We start from the raw sequence: 22,212 nt of genomic DNA, 5'->3' as shown, positions 1-22,212 counted from the left end.
AAGAAAATACTGTCCTGATGGTTGAAGTTCTTCTGGCTGTTGCATCGCATCATTGTATGAAATACTTTAAATATAAAATATAAAGCCGCGCGGGGTAGCCGAGAGGTCTTAGGCGCCTTGCCACGGTTCTCGTGGCTTCCCCCGTCGGAGGATCGAGTGTGTGTTGTGCTTAGCGTAAATTGGTTTAAGTTGGATTAAGTAGTGGGTAGGCTTAGGGACCGATAACCTCAGCAGTTTGGTCCCATAAGACCTTACCACAAATTTCCAATTTCCAAAATATACAACCGATGTTTCGACGGTATGACAACGGGCTTTCTGAGGACAAGACTGTTTTTTCTGGAGGAAAAGTGCCCCCAGCTATTACGGACAATCGGAGTCGTTAGGTTTTATTCACGAAACTTTATTGACCTCTGAATGATGACGAAAGGGAGAGCATAGGAAGGAAACTACTCGCAGACTATGCACAAATAGCTTCCTTCTACTATCACGAATGCTACTCTTGTACACATGCCCTTTTCGTCATGACTAGCCTGTTATATTCTCGGACCAGTGAAGTTTCACACATATGACGTATTGACACCAATTTTTATGCAATTATTGACACCAATTTTTATGCAATAAAAAGGGGCACTTTTTCTCCTGCAAAACCTGTCTTGCCCTCAGGAAGGCCGATGTAATACGATCATTACGTCGGTTTTGTAGTTTTTATAAAATACTTTAAATATAATGACGCGGTACAACATCCAGAAGAACTTGAAACATCAAGACACGTTCCGCGGAAGCCTACGTACTTACGTCAAAATATTGTTCTACTCTGCGTCCTCATGAATCTATTACACCGGATGCCCTTCTCTCGAGAAGAAAAAAATGAACAATTTAAAAGCTAGTGCAAAAAGTAGTGGTTCTACGGCTGATTCCTTTCATAAATCGAACATGACCTCGAGATGCACACGCTGATAATAAAATTGGTTCTGGTGAGTGAATCATTCATTCCATGTCATAAAATGTCGTTATGCCGTTTTTTGGGCACTATTGAGAATTCATGCTTTTCACGGATGTATGTGCATACTGTAAAAACAAAGGAACATCAAAGAGCGCAAACAGGAGTAGAACTTGGCTATAAATTAAAGGAAAGGTCAGTAATGGTTTAGTTTCGTTGAGCCCTGGCAGCGAGCACACTTTAGATTAAAAGTCACATGAACTGAAGAAGATGTATATTGTGCATAAAACGGAAAAAAAATATAGTAATTACTTAAACTATGGACAGAAGCGATTCGGTAACTTACAAAATACTTTGCCTTGACTAAAACCGAGTTCAGATTTGTGCCCTCATATTCAAACGCATGATTTGATATACATAAGAATAATATTATATTGAGTTTCTGTTCTGGCATTTTTGTACTGATTTTTGTTCTTGTACATTTTTACACTTTCTATCATTTTGTCAACCCCTTTCAGTCAACATCTTACAAATATTATTTTCATGCATATAAAACTGACAATGTATGAGGGTCTCCAGTTTTTATTTTATAGCACTGAAGTTTCCATAAAACTTGTTGTGTTGTTGTGGTCTTCAGTCCTGAGACTGGTTTGATGCAGCTCTCCATGCTACTCTATCCTGTGCAAGCTTCTTCATCTCCCAATACGTACTGCAGCCTACATCCTTCTCAATCTGTTCAGTGTATTCATCTCTTGGTCTCCCTCTACGATTTTTACCCACGCTGCGCTCCAATACTAAATTGGTGATATCTTGATGCCTCAGAACATGTCCTACCTACCGATCCCTTCTTCTTGTCAAGTAGTGTCACAATCTCCTCTTCTCCCCAATCCTATTCAATACTTCCTCATTAGTTACGTGATCTACCCATCTAATCTTCAGCATTCTTCTGTAGCACCACATTTCAAAAGCTTCTATTCTCTTCTTGTTCAAACTATTTTCGTCCATGTTTCACTTCCATACATTGCTACACTCCATACGAATACTTTCGGAAACGACTTCGGAATACTTAAATCTATACTCGATGGTAACAAATTTCTCTTCTTCAGAAACGCTTTTCTTGCCATTGCCAGTCTACATTTTATATCCTCTCTACTTCCACCGTCATCATTTACTTTGCTCCCCAAATGGCAAAACTCCTTTACAACTTTAAGTGTATCATTTCTTAATCTAATTCCCTCAGCATCGCCCGACTTAATTCGACTACATTCCATTATCCTCGTTTTGCTTTTGTTGATGTTGATCTTATATCCTCCCTTCAAGACACTGTCCATTCCGTTCAACTGCTCCTCCAATCCTTTGCTGTCTCTGACAGAATTACAATGTCATCGGCGAACCTTAAAGTTTCTATTTCTTCTCCATGGATTTTAATACATACTCCGAATTTTTCTTTTGTTTCCTTTATTGCTTGCTCAATATACAGATTGAATAGCATGGGGGAGAGGCTACAACCCTGTCTCACTCCCTTCCCAATTAATCTACCAATAATTTGAACGTGTAGTAAAGTTAATTTTAATTAAAAGAATTTGTTGCTATATAGCACCGAATAAAATAGCATTTTTATATTGATCTGGAGATGGCTTGTCGGTGAGCTGAAACTAGTTATCAAAAAAGATACTTTTGCGATCTAGATCTAGGATTTTTAACCCATACATTTCAAAAGGTTCATAGTTTTCTGACGTCATAACAGATACCATTACAAAAGAAACTGTCTCAACTGATAGGGACAGAGTAACGCAATCATAAAAGCTGCGAGTGACTGTCAATGGTTTTTTTGATAGCTACAGCTGTTCACTACTTCAGATGGCACCGTATTTTAGGCTATGAGCGATGGTGCAACAATGGTGGCAGCCATTATTGAGTTAGTATGACGCATGTTTTGTTGTTGAAAGTGTTAATAATAAACACATATCCTGTGCAGTTATCGTTCGTTAATCTGAATTTAATATAGTCTCAAATATCAAATGAAGTGGTTAATCTACAACTTTGTGGGAAAGTATATCAGCTAAGATTAGCTTTCTGAAAGGGATGTCGAACGGTTGCACTAAAATATGCGCCTCTATCTCTGACGTCGACCTCTTGTAGAATTTTACAACATTTTTTATGAAATTTCTGGAGACCGAGAATCTCCTCTACAGAAATCAACCTGGGTTCCCTAAACAACAATCGCGTGAAACCCAACTCGCGCTTTCCTTCCACGAGACGCAGAAAGCTCTAAGACTCCGGCGCCTAGTCTGATGCTGTATTCATTGACTTCAAGAACATCGGACCAGCTGCGTCACTGGTTTGAAGAGTTTCTGGGAAACAAAACCTAACATGTCATTCTCAATGGAGGTGTATCTAGAGACTGAGTGTCCGCAATATACAGGATGCGGCAGCGTTCTTACTGAGATATTAAAAACACAACATCAGGCAGAAACTGTAATTTATTTATTGCCTCTTATGTCAATCAATAGTTAAAGGTATGCCGTTTACTAATGTGTAAGTCATTGTCCTTGCGTCGGTTACTTTTTGAATATGACTCCCGTCAAATGACGCCCCCTCTGCACAACACATTCATCTAGGCGGCGTTGGAAGCTTTCCATAACTCGGCGTAACGTATTCTTTGGGACATTGCCGACGGCAGTTCTGATGCGATCCTTCAGCTCAGGAATGGTGGCGCAACGTGTTCGGAACACTTCTTGCTTCAGGTAGACCCTAAGGATAAGGTCTGCACATGAAAGGTCAGGTGAGCGAGGCGGCCAGGAAATGTCACCGAAACGGGAAATTGCTCCACCGGGAAACGTCTGTCGGAAGAAATCCATGCAAATTCTGGATGTATGCGAGGTCGCCCCGTCTTGTTGAAACCATAATTGTTCCACATCCACATCGACCATACCTAATTGGGGAAGAACGAAGTCTTGCATCATCTTTAGATAGCTTTCACTGGTGACAGTTATAGCCACACCGCTGTCATGCTCAAAGAAGTAAGGGCCAATAATCCCAAAGGAAGCCACTCCATACCACACTGTGACACGAGAACTGTGCAAGGGCTTGCTGTGCATTTCATGCGGGTTTACATCACTCCAGTAACGCATATTCTGCTTATTCATTGAACCACATAACTCGAAATGAGCTTCATCTGACATCAAGGTGGTGTGCGACATTTGTGGATTTTGGCGATCATGCATGGTTAAGCTGAATGTTTCGCGTGAAACCCAATCGCGAGGCCTACTTTCCTGAGCAATCTGCAGCTTATATGGGTGAAAATGGAGATGTACGGGCAATATTCTCCTGAATGAGCGGTCGGACATATGCACAGTTTGCGCATGACGATCTTTGTGGGCTACACAATAGTGCAGCACCAACATTTTCCCCGGCTTCTGGTGTCTGCACAGTTCTTTCACTTCTTCCCGCTTTGCCATTGCAAACAGAACCTGTTGTTGGGAATGCACAATAGTCCGTCCATCTCGAACCTTCCCATGACATCCCAAATTGAAATGTTGCCGAAATAGGCGTTGGGTAGCAATAACAGAATCGTTATTGTTGAAATAACTTTCAACAGCAAAGGCTCGATGCTGTGTACTCCACCGCTCCATATGACTGTCACACTCGAAATGGCAGCTCATTAGTACACGAATACGGCACGGGCTGGCGCGCATTCCTGCAGTACGTCACTGAACTACGCAAGTCAAATTACGCTACGAACGCTGCCGAACCCTGTATGAAAATGACCTAGTACTTAGGGTCGGAATTTCCATGGCACGTTCTCCTGACGATAGTGTTGCACTCCGCCTTCAGACCACGAGTGGCCTACCGGGATCATCCGACCGCCGTGTCATCCTCAGTGGAGGATGTGGATAGGAAGGGCGTGGGGCCAGCACACCGCTTTCTCTGTCGTTAGATGGTATTCTTGACCGAAGCCGCTACTATTCGGTCGAGTAGCTCCTCAATTGGCATCACGAGGCTCAGTGCACCACGAAAAATGGCAACTGCGCATGGCGGCCTGGATGGTCACCCATCCAAATGCCGACCACGCCCGACAGTGCTTAACTTCGATGACCTCACGGGAACCGGTGCATCCACTGGGGCAAGACCGTTGCCGACGATGGTGTTGCAAACCTAGGAAATTGTAGCGAAATGTGGGATGACCTGCAGAGGGTCGACCCTTCATGTGAGGATTTGCAGTTGGCCCTCCATGTAAACAAGTGTAAGGTATTGTGCATAAAACGTCAAAAGACCCATGATTACACGATTGCACAAAAATCACTGGAAGCAGTTACATCCATAAAATATCTAGCATCAAGCGTACAGAGCGATTCAAAATGGAACGACCACATAAAACTAATCGCAGTTGAAAATGACAGACTGAGATTCACAGGTAGAACCTTCAGGAAATGCAATCCACCCACAGAGAAGGTAGCTTACAAAATCCTCCTTCGACCAATACCAGAATATTGCTCGTCAGTATCGGCTCCGCACTAGACAAGATTGAAAGAGGAAATGGTGAAGCTCCAAAGAATAGCAGCGCATTTCGTAAGTGCGAAAGCGTCACGGAGATGCTCAAACAATTCCAGTGGCAGATATTGCAAGGGAAGCGTTCTGCATCACGGTGTGGTTTACCGTTAAAATTCCGAGAGCTTACGACCATAGAACAGTCACCCAATATTTTGCTCCTTCCATTGTACTCGTACGTCTAGCTCAAGTCCATGATAGTAAAAACAGAGGAAATCGAGATCACACAGAGGTTTACCAGCAATCGTTTCTCAGCGAACCATCATGACAGGAAGAGAAAACGAGGAAGTGACAGCGGCACTCCAAGTACCCTCGGCCACACACCGTAAGGTGGCTTGCGGATTACAAATAGAGAAGCTTGTACTCACAGGAGCTGTCGATCTCGGTGTTCCGATTGATGTTACAAAAGAAATGTAGTTAGATCTCAAAGAGTCAGGAAAATCTGAATTAATGATGCTCTTACTCTCACAAGAGAAACATTTTATTCTGAGTCAAAAAAGTCACGAAAACGTAATTATCTATATCTACATCTACATCTACATCCATGATCCGCAAGCAACCTGACGGTGTGTGCGGAGGGTACTTTCAGTGCCTCTATCGGTTCTCCCTTCTATTCCAGTCTCGTATTGTTCGTAGAAAGAAAGATTGTCGGTATTCCTCAGTGTGGGCTCTAATCTCTCTGATTGTATCCTCAAGGTCTCTTCGCGAGATATACGTAGGAGTGAGTAATATACTGCTTAACTCCTCGGTGAAGGTATGGCTGGTTCAAATGGCTCTGAGCACTATGGGACTCAACTGCTGTGGTCATCAGTCCCCTAGAACTTAGAACTACTTAAACCCAACTAACCTAAGGACATCACACACATCCATGCCCGAGGCAGGATTCGAACCTGCGGCCGTAGCAGTCGCACGGTTCCGGACTGCGCGCCTAGAACCGCGAGACCACCGCGGCCGGCGGTGAAGGTATGTTCTCCAAACTTCAACAAAAGCCCGTACCGAGCTACTGAGCGTCTCTTTTGCAGGGTCTTCCACGGGAGTTTACCTATCATCCCCGTAACGCTTTCGTGGTCACTAAATGATCCTGTAACGAAGCGCGCTACTCTCCGTTGCATCTTCTCTATCTCTTCCATTAACCCTATCTGGTACGGATCCCACACCGGTGAGCAGTATTCAAGCAGTGGGCGAACAACTGTACTGTAACCTACTTCCTTTGTTTTCGGATTGCATTTCCTTAGGATTCTTCCAATGAATCTCAGTCTGGCATCTGCTTTACCGACGATTAATTTGAAAAGGTTATTCCATTTGAAATCACTCCTAATGACTACTCCCACATAATTTATGGAATTAACTGCTTCCAGTTGCTGACCTGCTATATTGTAGCTAAATGACAAAGGATCTTTCTTTCTGTGAATTCGCAGCACGTTACACTTGTCTACAATGAGATTCAATTGCCATTCCCTGCACCATGCTATGATGATGATGATGAGTCCCATACTCCGTTTACCGAGCGTAGGGGAGCGACGCGGGAGACCCGCGCCGCCATACTAGGCAAGGTCCTAGTGGAGGTGGTTTGCCATTGCCTTCCTCCGACCGTAATGGGGATGATTGATGATGATGATGAAGACGACACAAACACCCAGTCATCACGAGGCAGGTGAAAAATCCCTGACCCCGCCGGGAATCGAACCCGGGACCCCGTGCTCGGGAAGCGAGAACGCTACCGCGAGACCACGAGCTGCGGACCACCATGATATATATATATATATATATATATATATATATATATATATATATATATATATATACTCCTGGAAATTGAAATAAGAACACCGTGAATTCATTGTCCCAGGAAGGGGAAACTTTATTGACACATTCCTGGGGTCAGATACATCACATGATCACACTGACAGAACCACAGGCACATAGACACAGGCAACAGAGCATGCACAATGTCGGCACTAGTACAGTGTATATCCACCTTTCGCAGGCAGCAATGCAGGCTGCTATTCTCCCATGGAGACGATCGTAGAGATGCTGGATGTAGTCCTGTGGAACGACTTGCCATGCCATTTCCACCTGGCGCCTCAGTTGGACCAGCGTTCGTGCTGGACGTGCAGACCGCGTGAGACGACGCTTCATCCAGTCCCAAACATGCTCAACAGGGGACAGATCCGGAGATCTTGCTGGCCAGGGTAGTTGACTTACACCTTCTAGAGCACGTTGGGTGGCACGGGATACATGCGGACGTGCATTGTCCTGTTGGAACAGCAAGTTCCCTTGCCGGTCTAGGAATGGTAGAACGATGGGTTCGATGACGGTTTGGATGTACCGTGCACTATTCAGTGTCCCCTCAACGATCACCAGATGTGTACGGCCGTGTAGGAGATCGCTCCCCACACCATGATGCCGGGTGTTGGCCCTGTGTGGCTCGGTCGTATGCAGTCCTGATTGTGGCGCTCACCTGCACGGCGCCAAACACGCATACGACCATCATTGGCACCAAGGCAGAAGCGACTCTCATCGCTGAAGACGACACGTCTCCATTCGTCCCTCCATTCACGCCTGCCGCGACACCACTGGAGGCGGGCTGCACGATGTTGGGGCGTGAGTGGAAGACGGCCTAACGGTGTGCGGGACCGTAGCCCAGCTTCATGGAGACGCTTGCGAATGGTCCTCGCCGATACCCCAGGAGCAACAGTGTCCCTAATTTGCTGGGAAGTGGCGGTGCGGTCCCATACGGCCCTGCGTAGGATCCTACGGTCTTGGCGTGCATCCGTGCGTCGCTGCGGTCCGGTCCCAGGTCGACGGGCACGTGCACCTTCCGCCGACCACTGGCGACAACATCGATGTACTGTGGAGACCTCACGCCCCACGTGTTGAGCAATTCGGCGGTACGTCCACCCGGCCTCCCGCATGCCCACTATACGCTCTCGCTCAAAGTCCGTCAACTGCACATACGGTTCACGTCCACGCCGTCGCGGCATGCTACCAGTGTTAAAGACTGCGATGGAGCTCCGTACACCACGGCAAACTGGCTGACACTGACGGCGGCGGTGCACAAATGCTGCGCAGCTAGCGCCATTCGACGGCCAACACCGCGGTTCCTGGTGTGTCCGCTGTGCCGTGCGTGTGATGATTGCTTGTACAGCCCTCTCGCAGTGTCCGGAGAAAGTATGGTGGGTCTGACACACCGGTGTCAATGTGTTCTTTTTTCCATTTCCAGGAGTGTATATATGGTGAATAGCAACGGACCTACGACACTCCCCTGCGGCACACCTGGAATCACTCTTACTTCGGAAGACTTCTCTCCATTGAGAATGACATGCTGCGTTCTGTTATCTAGGAACTCTTCAATCCAATCACACAATTGGTCTGATAGTACATATGATCTTACTTTGTTCATTAAACGACTGTGGGGAACTGTATCAAACGCCTTGCGGAAGTCAAGAAACATTGCATATACCAGGAAACCTCTGTCTATGGCCCTCTGAGCCTTGTGGGCGGATAGCGCGAGCTGGGTTTCACACGATCGTCTTTTTTGAAACCCATGCTGATTCCTACAGAGCAGATTTCTAGTCTGCAGAAAACTCATTATACTCGAACATAATACGTGTTCCAAAATTCTACAGCTCATCGACGTTATAGGTCTATACTTCTGGGCATTTATTCGACGTTCCTTCTTGAAAACTGGGAAGACCTGTGCCCTTTCCCAATCTTTCGGAACGTTACGCTCTTCTAGAGACATACGGTACACCGCTGCAAGAAGGGGGGGGGGGGAAGTTCCTTCGCTTACTCTGTGTAAAATCGAACTGGTACCCCATCTGGTCCAGCGGCCTTTTCTCTTTTGAGCGATTTTAATTGTTTTTCTATCCCTCTGTCATTTCGGTAGTGAAACAAGTATTACAAGATGCTCTTGATTGAAGAAGGAGCAAACGAAAGTTAGCATAATAAGGGGTGACAGATGAAAAAGGATGGCGAATAACACGAATTCCGACAGGCGTTTTCGGCGAGAGTGTTCTCCTAAAGACGACGATCTGCGCTAAAGGTGTGAGCCAGAGCGCATGCGCGTCGGCGGTCGGTCGATACGGGCTCGCCGGCAACGCGGACCCAGACACAGCCGGACAGGTAATTACGGCGATCTGCACAAGTGCCCTCCGTAATGGACGGCACAAAGTGAAAAACTTTTGATTAACAAAATTTTTGCCGGCTCCCTCGACTCCTGCACGCCGTTGTGCAGCCGAACGAACCGGCGGCGCAGCCTCAGCTGTTACGGACGCAAGCATAAGAGATTGGCTCGAAACCAGGCACGGGAATAAGTTGCGGCCGTACCTTGAGATTCCAGAGAAAGCGTCTGGGCTTTCACGTACTCTGGTCAACGTCAGTATCAATAGTTGCATCACAGATACACTATTAGCCATTAAAATGGCTACACCACCAAGATGACGTGCTACAGGCGTGAAATTTAACCAACAGGAAGAAGATGCTGTGATATGCAAATGATTAGGTCTTCAGAGCATTCACACAAGGCTGACGCCGGTGGCGACAACTACAACGTGCTGACATGAGGAAACTTTCTAACCGATTTCTCATACACAAACAGCAGTTGACCGGCGTTGCCGCGTGAAACGTTGTTGTGATTCCTCGTGTAAGGAGGAGAAATGCGTACCATCACGTTTCCGAATTTGATAAAGTTCGGATTGTAGCCTACCGCGATTGTGGTTTACCTTATCGCGACATTGATGCTCGCGTTGGGCGAGATCCAAAGACTGTTATCAGAATATGGAATCGTTGGGTTCAGAAGAGTAATGCGGAACGCCGTACTGGATCCCAAAGACCTCGTATCACTAGCATTCGAGATGACAGGCATCTTATCCGCATGGCTGTAACGGATCGTGCAGCCACGTCTCCATCCCAGAGTCAACAGATGGGGACGTTTGCAAGACAACAAACCATCTGCACGAACAGTTCGACGACGTTTGCAGCGCCATGGACTATCAGCTCGGAGACCATGGCTGCAGTTACCGTTGACGCTGCATCACAGACAGGAGCGCCTGCGATGGTGTACTCAACGATGAACCTGGGTGCACGAAAGGCAAAACGCCATTTTATCGGATGAATCCAGGTTCTGTTTACAGCATCACGATACTCGCATCCGTGTTTGGCGATATCGCGGTGAACGCACATTGGAAGCATGTATTCGTCATCGCCATACTGCGTATCACCCGGCGTGATGGCACGGGGTGCCATTGGTTACACTTCTCGGTAACCTCTTGTTTGCATTGACGGCACTTTGACAAGTCCACGTTACATTTCAGATGTGTTACGACCCGTGGCTCTACCCTTCATTCGATCCCTACGAAACCCTACATTTCAGCAGGATAATGCACGATCGCATGTTGCAGGTCCTGTACGGGCCTTTCTGGATACAGAAAATGTTCGACTGCTGCCCTGGCCACAACATTCTCCAGATCTCTCACCAATTGAAATTTCTGGTCTATGGTGGTTGAGCAACTGGCTGGACACAATACGCCAGTCACTACTCTTGATGAAGTGTGGTATCGTGTGGATTCTACATGGGCAGCTGTACCTGTACGCGTCATCCAAGCTGTGTTTGACTCAATGCCCAGGCGTATCAAGGCCGTTATTACTGCCAGAGGTGGTTGTTCTGGGTATTGATTTCTCAGGATCTATGCATTCAAATTTCGTGAAAATGTAATCACATGTCAGTTCTAGTTTAACATATTTGTCCAATGAATACCCGTTTATCATCTGCATTTCTTCTTGGTATAGCAATTTTAATGGCTAGTATTGTAGATTGCACGAAACTTTAGGCGCAACCATCGACACTGAGGTGACAAAAGTCATGGGACACCGATACTCACATATACAGATTGCTGTTGTATTGCTTGTACATGGTCTTAAAGAACAATACATTGGCGGAGCTGTCATTTGTACTAAGAGGATTTATTTGAAAAGGTTTCCGACGTGATTATTGCCGCACGACGGGAGTTGAAAAAATGGTTCAAACGGCTCTGAGCACTATGAGACTTAACATCTTAGGTCATCAGTCCCCTAGAACTTAGAACTACTTAAACCTAACTAACCTAAGGACATCACACACATCCATGCCCGAGGCAGGATTCGAACCTGCGACCGTAGCAGTCCCGCGGTTCAGGACTGCAGCGCCTAGAACCGCACGGCCACCAGGTCCGGCACGACAGGAGTTAACAAAACTTTAAGGCGGAATGCTAGTTGGGGCTATACGTAGAGGACATTCTATTTCCGCAGTCGTTAGGGAATACAAAATTCCGAGATCAAGAGTGTGCCTAGAACACCCAGGCATTACCTCTCACCAGGGACGACGCACTGTCGCCACCCTTCATTTAACCGCCGAGAGGAGCAGTGTTGGCATGAGGTTGTCAGTGCTAACGACCGAGCAACACTGCGTGAAATAACAGCAGAAATCAATGTAGGACGATGACGAACGTATCCGTTAGGCCAGTGAGACGAAATTTGGCGTTAATGGACTATGGCAGCAGATGACTGACGCACGTGTATCTCCTAACAACACGACATCGCTTGCAATACCTCTCGTGAGCTCGTGACCATACCGGTTGGATACTAGACGACCGGAAAACCGTGTCCTGGTCAAATTAGCCCAATTTCAGTTGATAAGAGCTGATGGCAGGGTTCCCGTGTGGCTCAGACCACACGAAGCCTTGGACTCAACTTATTAACAAGGTACTGTGCAAGCTGGTGGTGTCTCCGGAATGGAGTTCATATGGAGTGGATTGAGTCCTCTGGTCCAACTAAACCGATCCTTGACTGGAAATAGCTATCTTCGGCTACTTGGAGAGTATTTGCAGCCATTCACGGACTTCATATTCCCAAATAATGACTGAATTTTTGTGGATGACAATGTGCCGTATCCCAGACCACAAATGTTCGTGATTGGTTTGAAGAAAGTTCTTGACAAGTTGAGCGAATGATTTGGCAACTCAAATCGCCAGACATGAATCCCTAGAATATTTATGGAACGTAAACGAAAGGTCAGTTTGTGAACAAACATCTGTACCGGTAACACTTTCACAATCGTGGCGGGCTATGGAGGCAGCACGGCTCAATATTTCTGTAGGGGACTTCCAACGACTTGAGTCCACGCCACATCAAGTTGTTGCACTATGCCGGGTGAAAGGAGGTTCGGCAGGATATTAGGAGGTGTCCCATGGCTTTTGTCACCTAAGTTTATATCTGCGTCTATATGCCGAAGACCGCTGTAGAGTGCTTCACAGAGGGTACTTCATATTGGACCCGTTGTTAGGGCTTCTTCTAGTTCCATTCACGTACGGAGTATTGTTCAAAATGGTTCAAATCGCTCTGAGCACTATGGGACTTAACATCTGAGGTCATCAGTCCCCTAGACTTAGAACTAACCTAAGGACATCACACACATCCATGCCAGGGGCAGGATTTGAACCTGCGACCGTAGCAGCACCGCGGTTCCGGACTGAAGCGCCTAGAACCGCTCGGCTACAGAAGTAATTAACTTAAATTTGTCTTCCCTATTCTTACGGGAGCGATGTGTTGGAGGTTGTAACATATCCCTGGATTCATCGCCTAAAGGTTGGTTCCTGAAATATGCTAAGCAGGTTTAGTTTACTCTGTTTCAGCGGAAAGGCGATATCTGTGATAACAGATTAGAGAAGATAACCTTGTTGCCTATCTCGCTAGTAATAAACTTTATTCTCGATAACCGGTTTCGGTAATCTGTGTCACCATCTTCAGATCTCGACAGACAAGCTATTGCACATTCCTTACTGCTATTTTAAGGGACGGTTTGGCCCTATCTGCAAGCTTTTGCCAATACATTTCTTTCAGCATCTTCGTGATGGTCTTCCATGGATGAAAAAGACCTCTGACAATTCTTGTGGCCGTTCTTTGTTTACTTTCAATATTCAGTGTTAATATTAGTTAATACTAGTGTTCCCTAGTATTATAGCAATGAACAGAAGTTCGTACCTGCTTTATCCATGACTGAGGCACCCATTTCCCTACACATTGTTACACCCAGGTATTTTGTGAGTCGACCGGTACCTACTACCAGTTATTGATATTATAACCATGGTACACTATAGTTTTTCATTTTTGCAGTATAAAATTTCCCACTTCTGAAAATTTGAAGCAATATTCCAATCTGTGCATCACTTTGAAATCTTATCAAAATCAGACAGAAAACTTGTGTAATTTTTCAGATTGTACTTTATTACAAATAACTGCAAGATCTGCAAAATGTCTAAGGTTATTACAAAAATTGTTTGCAACGTCGTTAATGTATAACATGGATTGCAAGGGTTCCCCAGCCCTTTCATGAGGCACACCTGAAGTTACATCGTTTCAGTCGATGCCTTTATAACGGAGATAATATGCTGCGTCCTCTGTAGCAATAAATCGTCAATCCTGTCACAAGTGTTGTTTGATACTGCCTAATATCTCACGTGGCTGACGGATTATGTGTATAGATGTACAGGTTGGCCCAAAATTCAGTTAAAATTTGAAAATTCAATACTTTACGGAATAATGCAGCTAGAGAGGTACAAATTGACACATGTTCTTGATACGACATTGGGTTTCATTGAAATCAAAAATTGTGCACAAAATGGCCAACAGATAGCACTTCATATGATACAAAAGCAATAATTAGCATAACAGGTATTTTAATTAAAGAGGGTTGTTTTTAATAACAAATGCTTACCATGTCGGCCGTCATTGATCAACAATACCTTCAGTCGAGGGACAATGTTGTTAACAGCACAGTACAGCATATGAGCAGGTAAGGTGACAAAACTAGCGTCCTATATTGTTTAGTATTCCTAATGGGGTCGGTCGCTTGCGGTAGACTTGCGACTTCCGGTAACCCCACAACCAATAATCACTACGTCAAAATCGCAAGTGTCACTTATGTATCCAATGTATGAAACATCCGTTTCAGGTACTTGAAAATGGCCTAAGGCCGAAATTGTACAATCGTAAAGAAAATGGGAGCTGAAGGCGTCAAGAAATCATTCAAAAAATTTCTTCTACGTTAAAAGTGTCCAGGAGTTCTACGTTGTTTTCCTCGGGTAAAGTATCCACGACTCCATAATGGGGTTGCAAACGTGATACAATGTTTCGATGAACGTAAGTGCACGAAAGGCTTTTTTCGGTTTCTAAATTGAATACGTCACGATTACGCAGCAACATGACTGCCTAAGAACACCGAAATTTTCTGTCGCTGGCTGTACGCCGACAGTTTGTAGTAGACATAAATTTTTATTATGTCTTCAGCATGTGTGTGTTCTTGAGAAATATGGAACATAAAACCAACCCACACGCAAGCCATCCACTGTTTATTGTGCGACTACAAATTGTCAAGTGACCTTTCCCAGTTTCCACTTCTCTTTCTGTTCTTTCCCTTCACTAAGCCAGCGCCACATGGTAATGAGAGAAGTATGCAACTGGGTGACACTGAATCATACGTGTCCGAGAGGTATGCACACACGCAGAATTCTTGGGTGTTCCTGATGAAGATAATTTCTTGTGCTTTGAAAAGAGTGCAGATCCATGTTATGCCGTACTAGCCTGTTCCCTGCAGTTTCGACCTAGTACGCATTCGACATGTGTATTGAATACTCCTTCCCAACTCCATCTTGTGCCCACCTCTTCCTCCCTCTGTCTGTCCACCTCATCCTGCCACTTCCAACTCTCTCCTCCTCCCCACTCTGTTCACGTCCTCCCCAACTTTTTGTCCATTTCCCCTACTGCCTCTCTCTGTCTGACCATATCTTTCCCCCTCACTCCCTCTCACCATTTTCTTCTCGCCCTCTTTCCATCTCTGACTCCCCCTCTTCCTTTTCCACCAGTCCACCATCTCCTTTATGTTCCACCTGCCATTTTTATTACATATTCATGTAGTATGTAAAGTTGGACCACTTTTATTCCTTTGTGATAGATGGCGCTGTAATAGTCACAAACGTATAATTACTTGGTATTACGTAACATTCCGCCAGTGCCAACGGTATTTGCTACGTGATACATTACCCGTGTTAAAATGGACCGTTTACCAATTGCGGAAAAGGTCGATATCGTGTTGATGTATGGCTATTGAGATCAAAATGCCCAAAGGGTGTGTGCTATGTATGCTGGTCGGTATCCTGGACGACATCATCCAAGTGTCCGGACCGTTCGGCGGTTAGTTTCGTTATTTAAGGAAACAGGAAGTGATCAGCCACATGTGAAACTTCAACACCTGCAACAAATGATGATGCCCAAGTAGGTGTTTTAACTGCTGTCGCGGCTAATCCGCACATCAGTAGCAGACAAATTGCGCGAGAATCGGGAATCTCAAAAACGTCGGTGTTGAGAATGCTACATTAATGTCGATTGCACCCGTACCATATTTCTGTGCACCAGGAATTGCATGACAACGACTTTGAACGTCGTGTACAGTTCTGCCACTGAGTACAAGAGAAATTACGGGACGATGACAGATTTTTCGCACGCGTTCTATTTAGCGACGAAGCGTCATTCACCAACAGCGGTAACTTAAACCGGCATAATATGCCCTGTTGGGCAATTGAAAATCCACGATGCCTGCGAGAAATGGAAAATCAGTGGCCTTGGCTGGTTAACGTATGGTGTGGCATTATGGAAGGAAGGATAATTGGCCCCCATTTTATCGATGACAATCTAAATGATGCAGTGTATGCTGATTTTCTAGGTAATATTCTACCGATGTTACTACAAGATGTTTCACTGCATGACAGAATGAAGATGTACTTCCAACATGATGGATGTCGGCACATAGGTAGCGTGCGGTTGAAGCGGTACTGAATAGCATGTTTCATGACAGGTGGATTGGTCGTCGAAGCACCATACCATGGCCCGAATGTTCACCGAATCTGACGTCCCCGGATTTGTTTCTGTGGGGAAAGTTGAAGGATATTTGCTATCGTGATCCACCGACAACGCCTGACAACATCCGTCAGCGCATTGCCAATGCATGTGCGAACATTCTGGAAGGCAAACTACTCGCTGTTGAGAGGAATATCGTTACACGTATTGCCAAATGCACGGAGGTTGAAGGACATGATTTTGAGCATTTATTGCATTAATGTGGTATTTACAGGTAATCAAGCTGTAACAGCATGCGTTCTCAGAAATGATAAGCTGACAAAGGTACGTGTATCACAGTGGAACAGCCGAAATAAAATGTTCAAACGTACCTACGTTCTGTGTTTTAATTTAAAAAACCTACGTGTTACCAACTGTTCGTCTAAAATAGCGAGCCATATGTTTGTGACTATTACAGCGCCATCTGCCACAAAGCGAAAAAAGTGGTCCAACTAAAACATTCATATTTCTTTACGTACTACAGGAATATGTAATAAAAATGGGGTTCCTATTAAAAAAAACGCAGTTGATATCCGTTTGACCTATGGCAACGCCATCTAGCGGGGGAGGGGGGGGGGGGCAACCATAGAGTATTTTTGTAGTTTTTTCGTTTGAGGCTTATGTCGTGAGATATTTGGCACGGTCACGGTCAATGGACCACCTTGTATATGTCAGGGGATGAAGAAAAAAGTTTCGCCCATATCTCCGCTCCTATTAGAACTAGACAGTGATAAACCCTTCAGTGCTGAAATTCGTGATGTCTGCTGTTTCTGTGCCATATTTGACTGAAATCGCTTTCAATATACAACAGAGCGTGTATCATCTGTCTCTCCCTGTAATGTAATCCTGTTTTTCTCACAGTTTCCAACTTATTTCACCATTTTACGTTATCGAACATGTAGTGATCATTCTCAAGTGCAACGACGGAAGTGCCTCTGCGATGCCTTTGTACACTCCTGGAAATGGAAAGAAGAACACATTGACACCGGTGTGTCAGACCCACCATACTTGCTCCGGACACTGCGAGAGAGCTGTACAAGCAATGATCACACGCACGGCACAGCGGACACACCAGGAACCGCGGTGTTGGCCGTCGAATGGCGCTAGCTGCGCAGCATTTGTGCACCGCCGCCGTCAGTGTCAGCCAGTTTGCCGTGGCATACGGAGCTCCATCGCAGTCTTTAACACTGGTAGCATGCCGCGACAGCGTGGACGTGAACCGTATGTGCAGTTGACGGACTTTGAGCGAGGGCGTAGAGTAGGCATGCGGGAGGCCGGGTGGACGTACCGCCGAATTGCTCAACACGTGGGGCGTGAGGTCTCCACAGTACATCGATGTTGTCGCCAGTGGTCGGCGGAAGGTGCACGTGCCCGTCGACCTGGGACCGGACCGCAGCGACGCACGGATGCACGCCAAGACCGTAGGATCCTGCGCAGTGCCGTAGGGGACCGCACCGCCACTTCCCAGCAAATTAGGGACACTGTTGCTCCTGCGGTATCGGCGAGGACCATTCGCAACCGTCTCCATGATGCTGGGCTACGGTCCCGCACACCGTTAGGCCGTCTTCCGCTCACGCCCCAACACCGTGTAGCCCGCCTCCAGTGGTGTCGCGACAGGCGTGAATGGAGGGACGAATGGAGACGTGTCGTCTTCAGCGATGAGAGTCGCTTCTGCCTTGGTGCCAATGATGGTCGTATGCGTGTTTGGCGCCGTGCAGGTGAGCGCCACAATCAGGACTGCATACGACCGAGGCACACAGGGCCAACACCCGGCATCATGGTGTGGGGAGCGATCTCCTACACTGGCTCTACACCTCTGGTGATCGTCGAGGGGACACTGAATAGTGCACGGTACATCCAAACCATCATCGAACCCATTGTTCTACCATTCCTAGACCGGCAAGGGAACTTGCTGTTCCAACAGGACAATGCACGTCTGCATGTATCCCGTGCCACCCAACGTGCTCCAGAAGATGTAAGTCAACTACCCTGGCCAGCAAGATCTCCAGATCTGTCCCCCATTGAGCATGTTTGGGACTGGATGAAGCGTCGTCTCACGCGGTCTGCACGTCCAGCACGAACGCTGGTCCAACTGAGGCGCCAGGTGGAAATGGCATGGCAAGCCGTTCCACAGGACTACATCCAGCATCTCTACGATCGTCTCCGTGGGAGAATAGCAGCCTGCATTGCTGCGAAAGGTGGATATACACTGTACTAGTGCCGACATTGTGCATGCTCTGTTGCCTGTGTTTATGTGCTTGTGGTTCTGTCAGTGTGATCATGTGATGTATCTGACCCCAGGAACGTGTCAATAAAGTTTCCCCTTCCTGGGACAATGAATTCACGGTGTTCTTATTTCAATTTCCAGAAGTGTATTTCGTAAAAGCAAACTGATAGTCACCCAACAGCTATTCAGTTCTCCTTGTCCATCCACTGTCAGCAAGATGGGTGCGTGATCTGTTAAGCTGATTGTGCGACAGTTCAAATGGTTCAAATGACACTAAGCACTATGGGACTCAACATCTGAGGTCATCAGTCCCCTAGACTTAGAACTACTTAAACCTAAATAACCGAAGGACATCACACATATCCACAGCCGAGGCAGGATTCGAGCCTGCGACCAAAGCAGCAGTGCGGTTCCGGACTGAAGCACCTAGAACCGCTCGGTCACAGCGGCCAGCTTGTGTGACAGTCCTCGCACTTAATCGCTCTGTGTACCTCGTGAACTACCCCGACCCTTGCTCGGCGCCTCATCAGAGTAGGCTGCCAGCTCCGGACGACGCCACCGGCGGTCGTGTCCCAGCGTGCCTCGCGGCGCCGGACGCAGGAGCACCTGCGGCGCTGATTGATCGGTGGGCGTGGCCAGCCGCGGTAAACACAGCGCTAACTGCGCCGGTACCGCCTCATTAGCCGCTCGCGCCTTGCCGCTTATCTCGGCCAGCCGCCGCGTTCGCAAACTGGCGCCGCGTGTGTTGTGTGTGTGTGTGTGTGTGTGTGTGTGTGTGTGTGTGTGTGTGTGTGTGTGTGTGCGCACGCTTCCCACATTAGTCAGCGCCCGCCGCTATTCGTGGTCGACTCGGATCGAAGCAGGTACTGTTCACTCCGCTCGGCCCCTGCACCGGTGGTATCGGCTCTGACGTCTACTTACGCCAAAATCTTAGAGACATTAAACATTTTAAAATGTCGCACCCAGAAATCGGGGAGAGCAGACCCAACATGTCTGCTCCATGACGTCTCGGATATTGGGGAATCCAGCCGGATGTTGGCGTCGTTCTCGCACCATGTTTCAACAGCGTGCCTCGCTGCTACCTGAGACTGGTCCTTGGGTCGATTGAGTCCAGTATTTATGCCTGGAAGGAGCTGGGCGTTCCCTAATCGGTCGGCGCCGAGGCGAATGTTCCGTGTGTGGTTCGCGCCTGCCAGACTCGGCTTCAATGGACCCCTCCAATCGCGGATGTTCCGACTGCCGTCCGCGCCCGGTTTGGCCGTCCTCAACTGTAATGGTCGTCAGCTGAGGTGTGTGAGACCTGATCTGAGATGTGAAAAGGGTTGGAAATCATAGTAACAGTCATGAGACAGAGTACCCGACATCTCAGATCAGGTCTGACACACCTCAGATGACAACCATCACCGTTGAGGACGGTCAAAACGGGCGTGGACGGCAGTCGGAACACCCGCGACTGCAGGGGTCCATGTAAGCCTAGTCTGGCGAGCGCGGACCACAGACGGAACACTCGGCGCTGACCGATTAGGGAACGCCCAGCTCCTTCCAGGCATAAATACTGGACTAGATCGACCCAAGGACCAGTCTCAGGTAGCACCTGAAGAAGACAGCGAGGCACGCTGTTGAAATATCATGCGAGAACGATGCCAACATCCGGGTCGTTTCCCGAATATACAAGATGTCAACAGATCGTCGGGAAAGCTTAAAGAATTATGTCTGCTCCATTCTTGCAAAGCGCTTGTGCGATCCCGCCTTGACTATGGATGCACTCTTTATGGCTCACTAGGGGACCAAAGGGCCATCAGATTTTCTAAACTTGAAGTATGGGAAGTTCAGAACGTATTTATTCGTCAGCTAAACCAACCGATCCAACTCTAAAAAATTCTCGACATAATCGAAATTGAAATTTTTAGATCGCCAGCCACGTGTGTGGATGGCCTCTCTAGTCCATATTGTTAAACAAAGCTACATGTTGTATGAGTAATTCCGTGAAGTGTAAAATACTGGGTGTATCTTAAAGAAACATCCGATTTAAAAAGATCATAACTATTTTGTTATTTCAGATAAGGACGTGAACAACATAATGTAGGAAAGAGTAAACTCTCAACTTTTACATGATTCCCGCTGGATAGCATGAATGTGCGCCCACTTCAGTTCTAGTAAAAATGGTATCAGAACAATAAAAAGCGTTTTGTGTTTTTCGTTTTGCGCATTGCGGATCAGTAATAATATTTGAGCGTGACTTTCGTACTAGGTGTGGTGTGGGTGCTCGTACAGCACAGAACATCAGACGACAGCATGAACAATTTCGACAAACAGGCAAATCGCCGGGCCGTCGCCGAATGTTTGACACAGTCGTCAAACGCATCTCGTCAAACGCATCGGCCATAGTTTCACAAGGAGTCCGCAGAAATCCGTTCGCCGTGCAGCTCGACAGCTCAGCGTGCCCCCGATGTCCGCCTGGCGTGTGTTGCGTCGGCGTTTACACGTGAAACCGCACATAATTCAGCTTCTGCAAGTTACTCGTGAAGGTGGCAAACAACAGCGTGTGAAGTTCTGTATTTTCTTCTTGGCAAGATGGAGGATAACAATTTTCTTCCTCTCTTAATATTTAGAAATGAGGCAACATTCCATGTAAATGGAAAGGTGAAGCGTCATAAAGTGAGAATATGGGGTACGGTGTAATCACATTAAGTTGTAGAACATGGGATGGACTCCCCAAAATTTAATGTTTATTTGTGTAGTTTCACGGGGAAAGATGTATGGTCCATTTTTCTTTTCCGAGAACACTGTTACAGGAAGCACATATCTAGATATGCTTGAGAACTTTCTTTTCCCACAGTTAGAGACTGATTCGAAGGGCCGCGCAGGGTAGCCGCGCTGTCTGCGGGCACCTTGTCACGGTTCGCGTGGCTTTCCCCGTCGGAGGTTCGACTCCTCCCTCGGGCGTGGGTGCATGTTGTCCTTAGCGTAAATTAGTTTAAGTTAGTTTAAGTAATGTGTAAGCCTATCGACCGATGACCTCAGCAGTTTGAACCCACAGGAACTTACAGGAAGATTCCAAAAAACTGATTCGAATGACGTCATTGACTAACAGGATCGGGCACCATTCGTGTTAGTGTTTTGCAGCCTTGACTTATTAAACTGATAGTTCGGTAATTTTCACACCTATCGACACCTGCTTTGTTTGGGATTGGAATTATCATTTTCTTCTTGAAGTCTGACGATATTTCACCTGTCTCATACATCTTGCTCAACAGATGAAAGAGTTTTGGCATTGCTGGCTCTCCCAGTGCACTCAGTATTTCTAATGGAATGTTGTCTACTATGGGGTTTTTTTTGACTCAGGTTTTTCAGTGCTTTGTCAAATTCTTCACGCATTATCATATCACCTATCTCATCTTCATCTACGTCCTCTTCCATTTTCATAACACAGCCCTCAAGTACATCGCCCTTGTATAGACCCTCTATCTACTTCTTCCATCTTTCTGCCTTCCTGTTGTATACGCGGCAATGGTATACATGTTAATTAGCATATATTTGATGAATTTTACATGTAATGAAGTAA

General features: G+C 46.5%; 1 protein-coding gene across 1 annotated transcript in view; it reads right to left on the bottom strand.

The window, feature by feature from the left end:
* Positions 1-22,212, bottom strand: part of LOC126335200 (homeobox protein unc-4 homolog) — a 434,374-nt gene that overhangs the window by 230,673 nt on the left and 181,489 nt on the right. The gene's annotated exons all lie outside the window — the stretch shown is intronic.

This window comes from Schistocerca gregaria, chromosome 2, assembly GCF_023897955.1.
Source record: "Schistocerca gregaria isolate iqSchGreg1 chromosome 2, iqSchGreg1.2, whole genome shotgun sequence".
NCBI classification, from domain to species: Eukaryota; Metazoa; Arthropoda; class Insecta; order Orthoptera; family Acrididae; genus Schistocerca; species Schistocerca gregaria.
The sequence above is the reverse complement of the archived record's forward strand: the minus strand, read 5'-3'. Positions and strand labels throughout refer to the sequence as shown.